Raw genomic sequence first — 12414 nt, 5'->3', positions numbered from 1 at the left:
AGGGGTAGAAAGCCCTAGGTCCTCAAGTGGTTAACATGACTTATTTGGGAGTACGTTTTTCAGAACCAGGGATGATTACCACAATGCTGAGAATATTTATATATGGGCACAATGGCCCTTATCCAATTCACTTTTTCTCCTAACTTTTTTTCCTAGAAGATAGCTTTTCATCATCGGTTTAACCACTTAAGCCAATCTGGATGGATATATTTGTACAAAAATCACCACTCAAAGGCAATCTGGATGAATATATCCATCCAGCAGTGTTGCTGCCCTTGTGCACGCATATCTGCGTGCAGGCGGCTCCTTCCTCGCTGCTATTACAGGGGATTGATTGCTGAAGAGGAACCAGTGTTCCCCGGAGGCAAACGATTCCCTGCAAATGAATCAAATGCTTCCAATGTGTATTTTCTGAAGGTATATTACTATACACCTTATTACCTTGAGCCCATATTGGCTTGTAATTAGTAATGGACGCAAAACTGAAAAAAATGCACCTTTATTTCTAAATTAAATATTTGTGCCATACATTGTACTAGGGAAATATTTTAAACGTTGCAATGCCTGGGACAAATGGGCAAATAAAATGTGTGGATTTTATCCACAGTAGAACGTTTTATTTTAAAACTATTATGGCTGAAACCTGAGAAATAATGATTTTTAAAAAATGTTCTTATTATTCCTGTTAAAATGCATTTAGGATAAAATAATTCTTAGCAAAATCTACCACCCAAAGAAAGCCTAATTGGTGGCAAAAAAACAAGGTATAGATCATTTACGTGTGATGAGTAGTGATAAAGTTATTGGCGGATGAATGGGAGGAGCACTGACAGGGGAAAATTACCTTCGTCCTGAAGGTGAAAACACCTGCGGGCTGAAGTGGTTAAAATATACTTAAGCTATAATGGACGAAAACTGAGAAATAATGCATTTTTCCATTTTTTTCTTATTAACCCTGTTAAAATGCATTTATAAAAAAAATATTTTTAGCAAAATGTACCACCCAAAGAAAGCCTAATTAGAGGCGTAAAAAACAAGATATAGATCAATACATTGTGTTAAGTAGTGTTAAAGTTATTAGCGAATGAATGGGAGGTGAAAATTGCTCTGATGCATAAGGTGAAAAATCCCCGCGGGCTGAAATGGTTAATACCTACATTGTTTGAACTTGATCTGTTCGATTAGTAATTAATAACAGGCCCCAGGACCCCCTGCCAAACAATCAGGGACAAGTAACATGATCTCAAGCCTAGCATCCAGCACTAACTTGCAGCAGGTGGGATGACTTCAGGCTCTGCTTCTCCTCCTTATATGTGAATAGTAAGATGGTATCTCTCCTCCCTTCACTGCTATGGTGACATGCATCACTTTCGCCTTTAAATGGAGATGGAATGTTTAGCCCTTTCTACCTTCAGTGGCATAGTGATGTACACTATTCTATTATTTTTGTGTAATTTAACTAGCATCGGTCAGGTTAACCTCTTCTAAATATATTAATAAAAGAGGTGATTAAGTGTATAAATCATCAAAAGATACAGTGGAGCATATGCATGAAAGTCTAATAAAGCTTCCATGCACACAGAGCAAAGCAATTTTTGCCATTAACAATATCCAGTTCGGCCTATCTGGACGAGCTTTCTCGTCCAGATAGGCACTGCTGCTGCCGCCGGCTGGTGCGTGCGATCGGGCTCCCGCTGCCCGCCGCTAGCCCCCCGATCAGTGAATGGGAATATAATTCCCATTCACCGATCTAACTTCCCCGCAGAAATACCGACGCTTTCTCTCCAGAGAGCGCGGTATTTCTGCCCCAGGAAACATCTCCCCAGCATTTTAGTTCCTGGATGCGAGATCGTTCGCATCCAGGACTTTTTTCACTGTGGCCATCTTGTGGCCAAATAGTAAACTGCACCAACATACATTTTTAATAAAAAAATATATTATTTTACATTTAAAATTAACAGTTTTCCTCCCACACCAAAAATTACCCACATACACTATTTTTATTAAAAATAAAAATAAAAAATACAATTAAAAAACAAACAAAAACAACATAAATAGTTACCCAAGGGTCTGAACTTTTTAAATATGCATGTCAAGAGAATATGTTATTATATTATTTAAAATTATAAGCTTATAAATAGTGATGGACGCAAATTGAAAAAATGTACCTTTATTTCTAAATGAAATATCGGCACCATAAATTGTGATAGGGACATCGTTTAAATGGTGTAATAACCGGGACAGATGGGCAAATAAAATACATGAGTTTTAATTACGGTAGCGTATATTAATTTCAAACTATAATGGCCAAAAACTGAGAAATAATGAATTTTTTTCATTTCTTTCTTAATCTTCCTGTTAAAATAGATTTAGAAAAAAATAATTCTTAGCAAAATGTACTACCCAAAGAAAGCCTAATTAGTGGCGGAAAAAACAAGATATAGATCAATTCATTGTGATAAGTAGCAATAAAGTTATAGGCGAATGAATGGGAGGTGAACATTGCTCGGATGCATGAGATTTTCGGACTGCGGTGCTGAACCGGATATACAATATGTGCAATATGGGAGACATCCATTATGTAGGTAATGTGAGCTTCACTAGTGTAATGTGCATTATGCTAGTTGCATAGTGTGCATTACCTTAGCAATGCTCACATTAACTACACAACACAGATTGTGCTAAATGCGCAATGTGTGCAACATAATCAGTGTAATTAAAAGTAACTCTAGCGGACGTAAATGCATGTGCCTTATTGTGCCTAAAATAGAATAAATAAAATATATTTTCTTAAATGATAAAATAAAAATGATCTTTACATTCAGGATGACCTTCATACATTCTTAGTGAATATAGAGCAAATCAAGGGTGAATGGCACTACGGTCTGCCATTTACTTTTTTTATGCACTCCTCTGGAAGACTATGATATGTAAAATAATGTCAGTAGCTTGGAAATAAAGAACTGTGCAGAAGATACCAGCTCTGCATTACATTCAATTTCTTTTAAGGTAATCAAACAAGTGACAGTGAAAGATGCTGTTTTGATTGCACCAATATCATTTTTTCAATTTAATTTATATGGAGTGTAACTCCTGTGGAAATTGAGCCAGAAATTTAAAAAGAATGGGATTTCACCCTTTTTTTTTACGTAAGTAAGGCAATAACCTGTTTTTACAACAGTAAAAAAAATGTGTGGAACCGCTTAAAGTGTTAAGCCATTTATCATGAGACGTCACATTGAGTTTTTCTTATTTAATACAAATGTGCTTTTGAAGCCAGTTCCAGCCAAACAGCTAAATGATCTTCTGAAACACACATATATCATCTGTTTTCCTGCACAATACGGAAATAGTAAACGTATGGAACTTCCTTGGTCACACTACATGACTTTCTATTAATGGAGGGGTGACAACTATTCTTAAATTCACTATAAGGCTGGCCATGCATGTGTTGACTTTTCTGTTCAAGTAATGGCAGATTTGATCACTGTGATCGATTCCGTGCAGTTAATCAATCAAAAATTTGATTGGACATGTTGAAAAATGTCCATGCAATAGAGGTGGGGCAGGAGCAGTGGTGGTTTGTGGGTCCTTAGTCGTTGATCTGAGTTGGGTGACATCATTGGCCCATAGCATTGCACTGCATCAAGCAGCACAATGCTTTTGGTTAAGTTGATAAATTAGTGATAGATTACTTCTGATAGATAACTGCTGAAATCTATTGAAACTGTGTTTAACATGTATGGTAGGAATCAATCACTACCCAATCAAATTCAAGCCACATAGGGATCCGTTGGCTTGGTATTCCAAATTTGACCTGTGTATGGCTAGTTTAAAGGACCACTATCGCGAAAACAGTAGGCAGTTAAAATCTAACAGGTTTTGGGCCAATCCATCTCTTCATGGTAGGGAGGGGGGTTTAAACTGCTGTTCTGGAAATGCTGTTGGAAACAAAAGAAAACCCTGAGAATTCCCCATGAGTAGATGAACTGGCCCAAAACCTGTTGGTTCTGTCAGATGTTAACCGTCTACTTTTTCACAATAGTGGTCCTTTAACTGTTGTCATTAGATTTCATTATAGTTGAAATATTGTAGTACAAGATCCTATATTTGGCTGCGTGACTCAAACTTCTTCTTGTATAACTTTTGAATAAGCAGGTCAGATGCTCTCCTCTGATTCTGTAAACATAATCCTCTTGCAAAAAGATCTAAAACTAAGCACACACATTAGATAAAAGTCATCCAAAACAACAAATAATGACCGCTTTGGCTGATGATCATTTGCATATCTAGTGTGTGTGTGTACAGCGCCTGCCCAATGTCACTTAAACATTCAACAATTTGGATCTTTAATGACTCCTGATGCCTGAGCAGTCCCAATCACATTGTTTTTTTCATGCCACCACCCACAGTAAGCTGCTCCGTATTGCACTAATCGTTGTCCATAACTAGCAAATGTGCCTGTACAGCACTGGGCCCCAATCCGATGCTCTAGAGATCCCTCCCAATTCTCGATGGTTGACTATAATTGTAAGTGTATACGCAGTTAGAGTTTGCCTTGATCTCACTTTATTCACACACAAAAAAAGAACTATATAAAGGATGTTAGAAACAGCAGAACTCATATCTTAGAGAAGGACTAATGAGGCAGGGAAGTCAAGTGTGTGTGTGTGCGTGCGTGCGTGTGTAAGTGCTTTGGGTATTGGATGGGTCAGAGAGAAAGATTTTTTTTAAGACTTTATTATCCTATTTTGTATGTTTTTGTCAAAAACATATTTCTATGCAGAATTTGCATTTATATGTACATACATTTTCTGCTTGCATAGCAGAGTTGCGCTTCATAGTGATGTGTTTCTGTTCTACAATAATTTCATTTGCTGCTCCTCTAATTCCATCAAGATAAGAAAATACATTTTTTGAAGACAGTTTTGCCTGAATGTAAAGAGTTCCCAGTGCCTCTGATCCTATTGAGTTTCCCCATGAGACTTCCCTCATATGCCTAGGCACAAGCTTGGAGGCATCAATACTTCTTCATGACAAGAAAGATGTGCATTTGTGCTCAATAATCTTATTAAGCAATTCTAAACTGTGTCCTACCGATTTATATAAAATAATATTTCAGTGACAGTTTCTCTTTAATAGCCTGACAATCTGAATACTGCATTTTACTGCCCAATCTCCATTTTTTGGAGGGGTGGGGGGGAAGTTGCTGAGGGGCCACTGGACTATAGCAGTGTTATTCAACATTGTTACAGTATATTTCTCTTTATGAAAAATTGTGTTTGCCAACTAGCGCCTAAATAACATTATCCTTAGAATTACAGGTGAAGCATGAAAAATTAGAAATAAAAGTTATTTCAGTAATTCAACTTAAAAAAAGGTGAAACTAATATATGAAATAAAAACTCCCTTGCAGGTGTTTTGGATTAATTAGCTGATTAGAGTCTGACACTTTGGCCCATATGGAATTCACTTTTTCTCCTGAGTTTTTTCTATTTAAAACAACTTTCTAGCACGTTCCAACTGAGAAAGAAACAAAAAAATAAGTGAAAAAGTGCTATCAAAATTATTTTGAGTATTTTGTTGCTTTCTGGGGGTTTAAATGTATTTTATGGACATATTTAAAAATATCACCTAGGAGAAAACTTAGGAGAAAAAGTAAAATGCATATGGGCCTTTGAGCCTAGAATATTGAACATTTTGACAATATTCTAATTGTGTGAGATTTTGATGTTGGGGTTCTTATAAGCTATAAGCCATAAACATCAACATTATAACAAATAAAGGCTTACAATATCTTGCTTTGCACGTAATGGGCCTGATGCAATTCACTTTTTTTTCCTGAGTTTTCTCCTAGGAGATAATTTTTCATCTTTGATTTAAGATAACTTTTTAGCACTTTGCAATGGAAAAAGTACCAAAAAGCAGGTGAAAAAACATTATCAAAATTATTTTGAGAATTTGTTTGCTTGCATTTTATTTCCATGTTGTGAAAATATCACCTAGGAGAAAACTCAGGTGAAAAGGTGAATTGCATATGGGTCATGAGTCTATTTCATATATTTGTTTCACCTTTTGAGTTGAATTATTGAAATGCTTTTAAAAGCATTATATTCTAATTTCTTGAGTTTCACCTGTATACCAAGCACCCCTTGGTGCATATATATCACACACGCACGCCCCACACACACACCACACACACACACACACGCATGTACACACACACACACACACACAGTACACACACACACACACAGTACACACACACACACACACACACACACACACACACACACACACACACACGTACACACACAGTGCACACACACACACACACACACACACACACACACACACACACACACACAGTACACACACACACACACACACACACACACACACACACACACACACACGTACACAAACACAGTACACACACACACACACGTACACAAACACAGTACACACACACACACACACACACCTGTACACACACACACAGTACACACACACACAGTACACACACACACACACACACATACACACACACACACGTACACACACACACAGTACACACACACACACACAGTACACACACACACACACACACACACGCACGCACACACACACACACACACACACACACACACACACACACGTACACACACACAGTACACACGCACAGTACACACACACACACACACACACACACACACACACACACACACACACACACACACACACACGTACACACACACACACACACACACACGCACACACACACACACACACAGTACACACACACAGTACACACACACACACACACACACACACCTCTGTTCAATCTCAATTGGTTAGGTCCAAATTCTCTTTTTAATTGCAATAGGTCACTAGCATCAACTTTAGCAGTTAATAATAAAGCCCCATACATGGTATAATCACCAAATTAGCTAGGTATATTAAGGAATGGGGAGGGTTCAAACAGACTGATTTTAAGGTTTTGATTGGAAAAATGGTTTTAAATGCAGTTATATGACAGAAAATAGCTACCACCCCCTCTGGGGCTGTGAAACATCACAATGCATGTCAGGGGCCTTTGTCAATTGTGATAGAATGGAAGGCCCCCGAAATGCAGTGTGAGATTCAGCACTCTCAGAGGGGGCAGTAGTAGCGACGTGTGCAATTCGAGATATACTAACTCAGTTTGTGACAAGTTGTATCTCGTGGCACCTCCGGATATGGCGCCTACTCAGGTCTACCATCTACACTGCACACTATACTCCACCTCTTCATAGGGGTAAGCATACAGTGTTTTGTATGTGTCTTTTTTTAACATTAAAAAGGTAGTGCATCAAGGAGGTTCATGTTTTTGTTTTTATATCTGTGCAATATATCGGTTTTGTTTTTTATTTATTGCCACCTCCACTGGTGTCGAATACCACAAGATTATTGTATGGATTGTTGACGATTTACTGAACAGCTGGAAAGGATGAGAGTGTGGTCTCTTGTTAGGCTTGCCCTGAGATTTTACCATTATCTGTTTAGCACTGTTTTTGTCCTCCTTGTTTGCCAAAATAGTAGCAGGTGAGTAGGGAGGTTATTTGGCATGTTTGTATAGGTTCTTTACAGGGAGCGCTTTTGTAAAGACTCAGAATCCCTCAAGAGGAGAGGGACTAGTCCAAAACATTGTGCAATTTTTGCAATCTACTAGTGATGGTTGGTAGCATAGGAAAAAAATAATTTACCGTGCATTGGAGAAATGTATGTACCTTAAGTTTAACACTTTTTCGTGATAATGCTCCTCGTAACGTTAAGGCATACACATCTATGGCATGTTTTTGGATGTCTTCTTGGAGTCATCCTTTAATTTATGTATACTTTCTGTTGACTAACACAGCAAGCCTTACAAGTGATTAGTGACAGTACACAAGCAAGGACTTTTTTTTTTTTTTTTTAAGGACAATGAGTGAATGATACTGCAGAGCTCTATTTTTTATACCAACAGATGTACCATGTATCAAAATAATTAATATAGGGGAACTAATGGAATACTGTCAACTCTTTGTGATTTATATTAAAAGTGAAAAGTATAAGCTTTTCAGACAGAAAGTGCCATGACTTTGCTGTCCTTGACTCTGCCTTTCGCTTGAAAAGTACGATTTGTTTCACATGTCACCTCTGGGTGCATGAGTATAGTGTCTACGTAGGAGTTAATTTAAAAGTTACTGCAAGAAATATTGAGGCATATGACGATATATGAGTCTAGAATTGCCTTACAGTTTGTTGTGCAATATATCACTTTACAACTTTACAGATATTGAATCTCTCGCTGGGAAAGAAAAAAGCTCCATCCTTGTTTTCGATAGGCTTTGTATCTCAGGGATTTTTTTTTTATTTTTTTTTACATTTTCAGACACCCTTATCAATATGACACGGACCAGTTTAGAAATCTGTTAACTCAGCAAAAGTGTAGGTGGACTAATAACTCTTTTCTGTTGCTCAAATAGCCATTAAAACCCAGCCTGGAATTTTCAAACATTGATTATCACTCCACCTTTTCAGTTACTGAAGCTGATGAATCACCATAACTTTCACCATAGTGATGTATATTATATAATGCAGAAAAGAATGTGCATAATGGGTTTTCGTATAGAGAGGAATGTGACCTCTGCGGTGGCAACCATAGAAATAGTATAGCGCTGTGGTGGCAATCATAGATTCATACCTTTTTTTTATAGGGCAAACTTACAGAGGCATAACAATGGTTTCAGACACCTTGATGTAGAAAATTGAGAGGTGAGTGAGAACATTACAAGGGCATTGCAAGAGAAACAATGATATCATTGCCCATAATTCATAGTTATTTTGAGCATACATGTTAGATGCTGTGTATAGTGTTGCCAATAATTTATACTGAATACTGCATACCCTGCTGTCAGGATTCTTGTTCTGAAATTGGAATAGCTATTTCTGACACTAATAGGTTGGTGTTTTTCACTTCGATACCAAAGTAGTTGGACTATGGGCAGCACCCATCCTGAGAGGCAAGAACTAATAATAGTTTCAGAATTTTTGAAGGCCACTCACGTTAAGATGAGGGGGGGGGGGGGTAATCATAGAGAGGTGAGGTGGGCTGATAATATCAAGTAATGGTTGGGCTGTGTTTAACAGTTAGGCTACATCCACAGTGGCACTTTTGTAACATGGCTTGCCACACTGTTATGCACCACCTATGCAATACTCACAATGCAGTGGGTGCGTTGCGATGCAACCGCGTGCGGCATTGTAAAAGTTAATTATCTTCACTCTAGAATGTGCCCTAGACTATGATATAAACACTACAGGATACATACTTACATACACAGACATACGACTATGGCAGGGATTAGATTGTAAACCCCCCCCCCCCCCTCTGAGGGACAGTTAAAGAGAAACCGTAACCAAGAATTGAACTTTATCCCAATCAGTAGCTGATACCCCCTTTCCCATGAAAAATCTATTCCTTTTCTCTAACAAATCATCAGGGGGCTCTGTATGGCTGATTTTGTGGTGAAATCCCTCCCACAGCGTGATGTCAGCGCCTCACAGCTCTGAGGCCCTGAAATCACACCATGGGAGCCTTGTTGCATTGTGAAATAACAGCTGTTTCCAATTGCCAAAAAAAAAAAAAAAACAAGCAGCATCTCCTTCCAGTGAAATCACCTGCCAGCACTAAAAATGTCACCATGTGATAAATGTCTGCATGTAAATCAGGCAGAGGAAAGATTTTACAATGAACCAACACTGACTAAAGCATTTATACACAATTATTGTACAAAATAAGCACTTTTTTATTACATTATTTTCACTGGAGTTCCTCTAAGTGACAAAACAATATACTCTGTACAGTGCTGTGGAAGATGGTGGCGCTATATAAATACTAATTAATAATAATAATAATAATACATTGCAATGCACTGCTTCCAGTGTGTTGAACAAAAAACAATTGGACAAGCACCATATTAATTTACAAATAAAGAAACAAATTTTGTATTACTTGGAATATAATTAAAGAAGGGAATGTGCTAATGGGCAATAGCATACCATAAAACAAGGAGGAAAGCGCCCACTATAGGCAGCACCAGACCAATCAAAAGTATGTCCAAGTATAATCAATTTTATTGGAAACAAGTTTCACATAAAAACAATAATAAAATCACAACAGTGAAAGAGCGGAGTATAAATATACTATATATCTATAATAAGTCTGGAATAATTGAGTCCTCCAAAAACTTCTGTATAAGTTACAAAATTATAAAAATATATATACACATATGAAAAAAAATCACAATCCATAAGCACAAATATTCAAATATTGCACAAGGATCCACTAATTCATAAAAGTGCCTGTGTACATTAAAAAAAATATATAGAGAGGGAAAAGGTAATGACCCTAATAAGGAACAGGTCTAGAGGAGATAAAGTGCATCAGTGTCAGACAAGTAGAGGATTAAATAAGAATGGCTTACATGGAAGGAGGAAGATGAGGACATAGAATAGCACCGCTCTGCGCCTTAATGCATCTCGTGGGTCCAACCCGCTTCTGGAAGAGGCAGGCTCTACTGCGATCCTGGCCTTAGGATTTGGGGAAAGAATTGAATTAGGTTTTCATTAATCATAGATTAAAGCATATGTAAGTGATGAATGGCGCTAATTTAAAGGGCTATGATTCTAATAAAGATTAGGTTAATGAGGTTAAAGGTGAGGGTGTTAAGAACTTGTCATGGAAATGTTATGGTATCAAGTAAAACCTAGAGCTATCAATGAGTTGTTGCAGAGGTGACCTTAGAGTACGCGGGGCCAGGGGCGAGTGTCATATGCGGGGCCTAGAGACATATGCTGTGGATACACACACACACACACACACACACACACACACACACACACACACACACACACACACACACACACACACACACACACACACACACACACACACACACACACACACACACACACACAGATATGCTGTGGAAACACACGCACACACTGTGGAATCACACACTCTGTATAGGTTAGATAGTTAGGTGCCTGCAGTATAGTTTAGATAAGTAGGTGCCCCCAGTATAGGTTAGATAGGTAGGTGCCCCACAGTATAGATTAGATAGGTGCCTGCAGTATGGATTAGATAGGTGCCTGCAGTATAGATTAGATATCTGCCAGCCTGCAGTACATGTTAGATGGGAAGGTGGCTGCAGCGGTGGGGAGAGCGGGCATAGTTGTTAAAAACTCACATTTCTTCCTCCGATGCTCACAGCTTCCATCTCGTTCCTGTCCTGGCATCTGTGTATTGGTAACAGCGCCCCCTGGGATGACGTGACCGCATGTCACCACAGGGGGCGCTGTTACCAATACACAGATTAAAGGACAGGAAAGAGAATGAAGCTGTGAGTGAGTTTTTAACTACTTTGCCCGCTCTACCCACCGCTGCAGAGAGTGCGGGGCCTCTTCAGGCACGGGACCTGGGGCGATTGCCCCATTTGCCACCCCCAAAGGCCAGCTCTGGTTGTTGTTACACAGGGGTTAAAGCTCTACTCTAGGCAAAAATGTTACAAATGTGTAGGTGTAAATTCCTTTTAAAGTATTTTATCTAGAGCCCAAAGGATGGGGACTTCTGGCAACACAGGATGAAATCTGCTCACAGAGCATAAGTCTGTGCCATCCCCATTACAGTCTGAATGCAATTTGAGCACCAGCTACCACCACAGAATCAGAAACGCATTCCCTGTACTCTGTGTTGCTTTTGGTGTGGAGTTTAACATTTTAAGACATGATTGCAGCGGCTACATTTCAGACAAAGTAGCTTTTGAGCCCTGAGATTACTAATATATTAGCTGATACATTAAGAAAAGGGCCTAGAAACAGGCTTTAAAGTTAGTATTAGATATGAGGTTAGGGTTAAGAACATGGCGGATTTACCCCAAAATCAGATATCTGGAAAGTTTTATCAAGCTGATATATCATGCCCAAATGAGCAGTTCCAAAAAGTCCAGATGTACTAATACCAAACAGAGAAAGTGGTGGCACTTGAAGTTTCATGCTCTACTGTAAGCTCAATATGTTCAGAGTTGTGGCATGACAAGTAGTTTTAGCCAATTTGAATTACAGATTTAAGAGAGAAGTTATAAATTGATAACTTGTATAATGAGAGTACTATTGGACATTTCTTGCTTCTGTCACAAGAAAATGTCATGTACGAGAAATAAAATTGGGAAAGAACCAGTCATTTTATGAAAGATATTTATTCACTTCTCCTTGATGAATGAGGCATCACCAAATGTTGAACAGAAATGTAATTTCAAGATTTATCAGCATATAAAACTGCAGATTGATTCTTCTGCATTAAGGATCAAGAACTCTCATGCACTCAAATAC

The 12414-nt window shown here is 38.3% G+C and overlaps 1 protein-coding gene and 1 long non-coding RNA gene across 7 annotated transcripts in view; both read left to right on the top strand.

Moving 5' to 3' along the window:
* The window catches only part of IL1RAPL1 (interleukin 1 receptor accessory protein like 1), a 1893014-nt gene that overhangs the window by 644552 nt on the left and 1236048 nt on the right, over positions 1-12414 (top strand). The gene's annotated exons all lie outside the window — the stretch shown is intronic.
* The window catches only part of LOC137544542 (uncharacterized), a 40215-nt gene that overhangs the window by 23105 nt on the left and 4696 nt on the right, over positions 1-12414 (top strand). The window contains exon 2 of the long non-coding RNA XR_011025904.1: positions 8739-8796. This is a non-coding gene — a long non-coding RNA (uncharacterized lncRNA). The remainder of the gene's footprint in view (positions 1-8738; positions 8797-12414) is intronic.

This window comes from Hyperolius riggenbachi, chromosome 2 (assembly GCF_040937935.1).
Source record: "Hyperolius riggenbachi isolate aHypRig1 chromosome 2, aHypRig1.pri, whole genome shotgun sequence".
NCBI classification, from domain to species: domain Eukaryota; kingdom Metazoa; phylum Chordata; class Amphibia; order Anura; family Hyperoliidae; genus Hyperolius; species Hyperolius riggenbachi.
The sequence above is the reverse complement of the archived record's forward strand: the minus strand, read 5'-3'. Positions and strand labels throughout refer to the sequence as shown.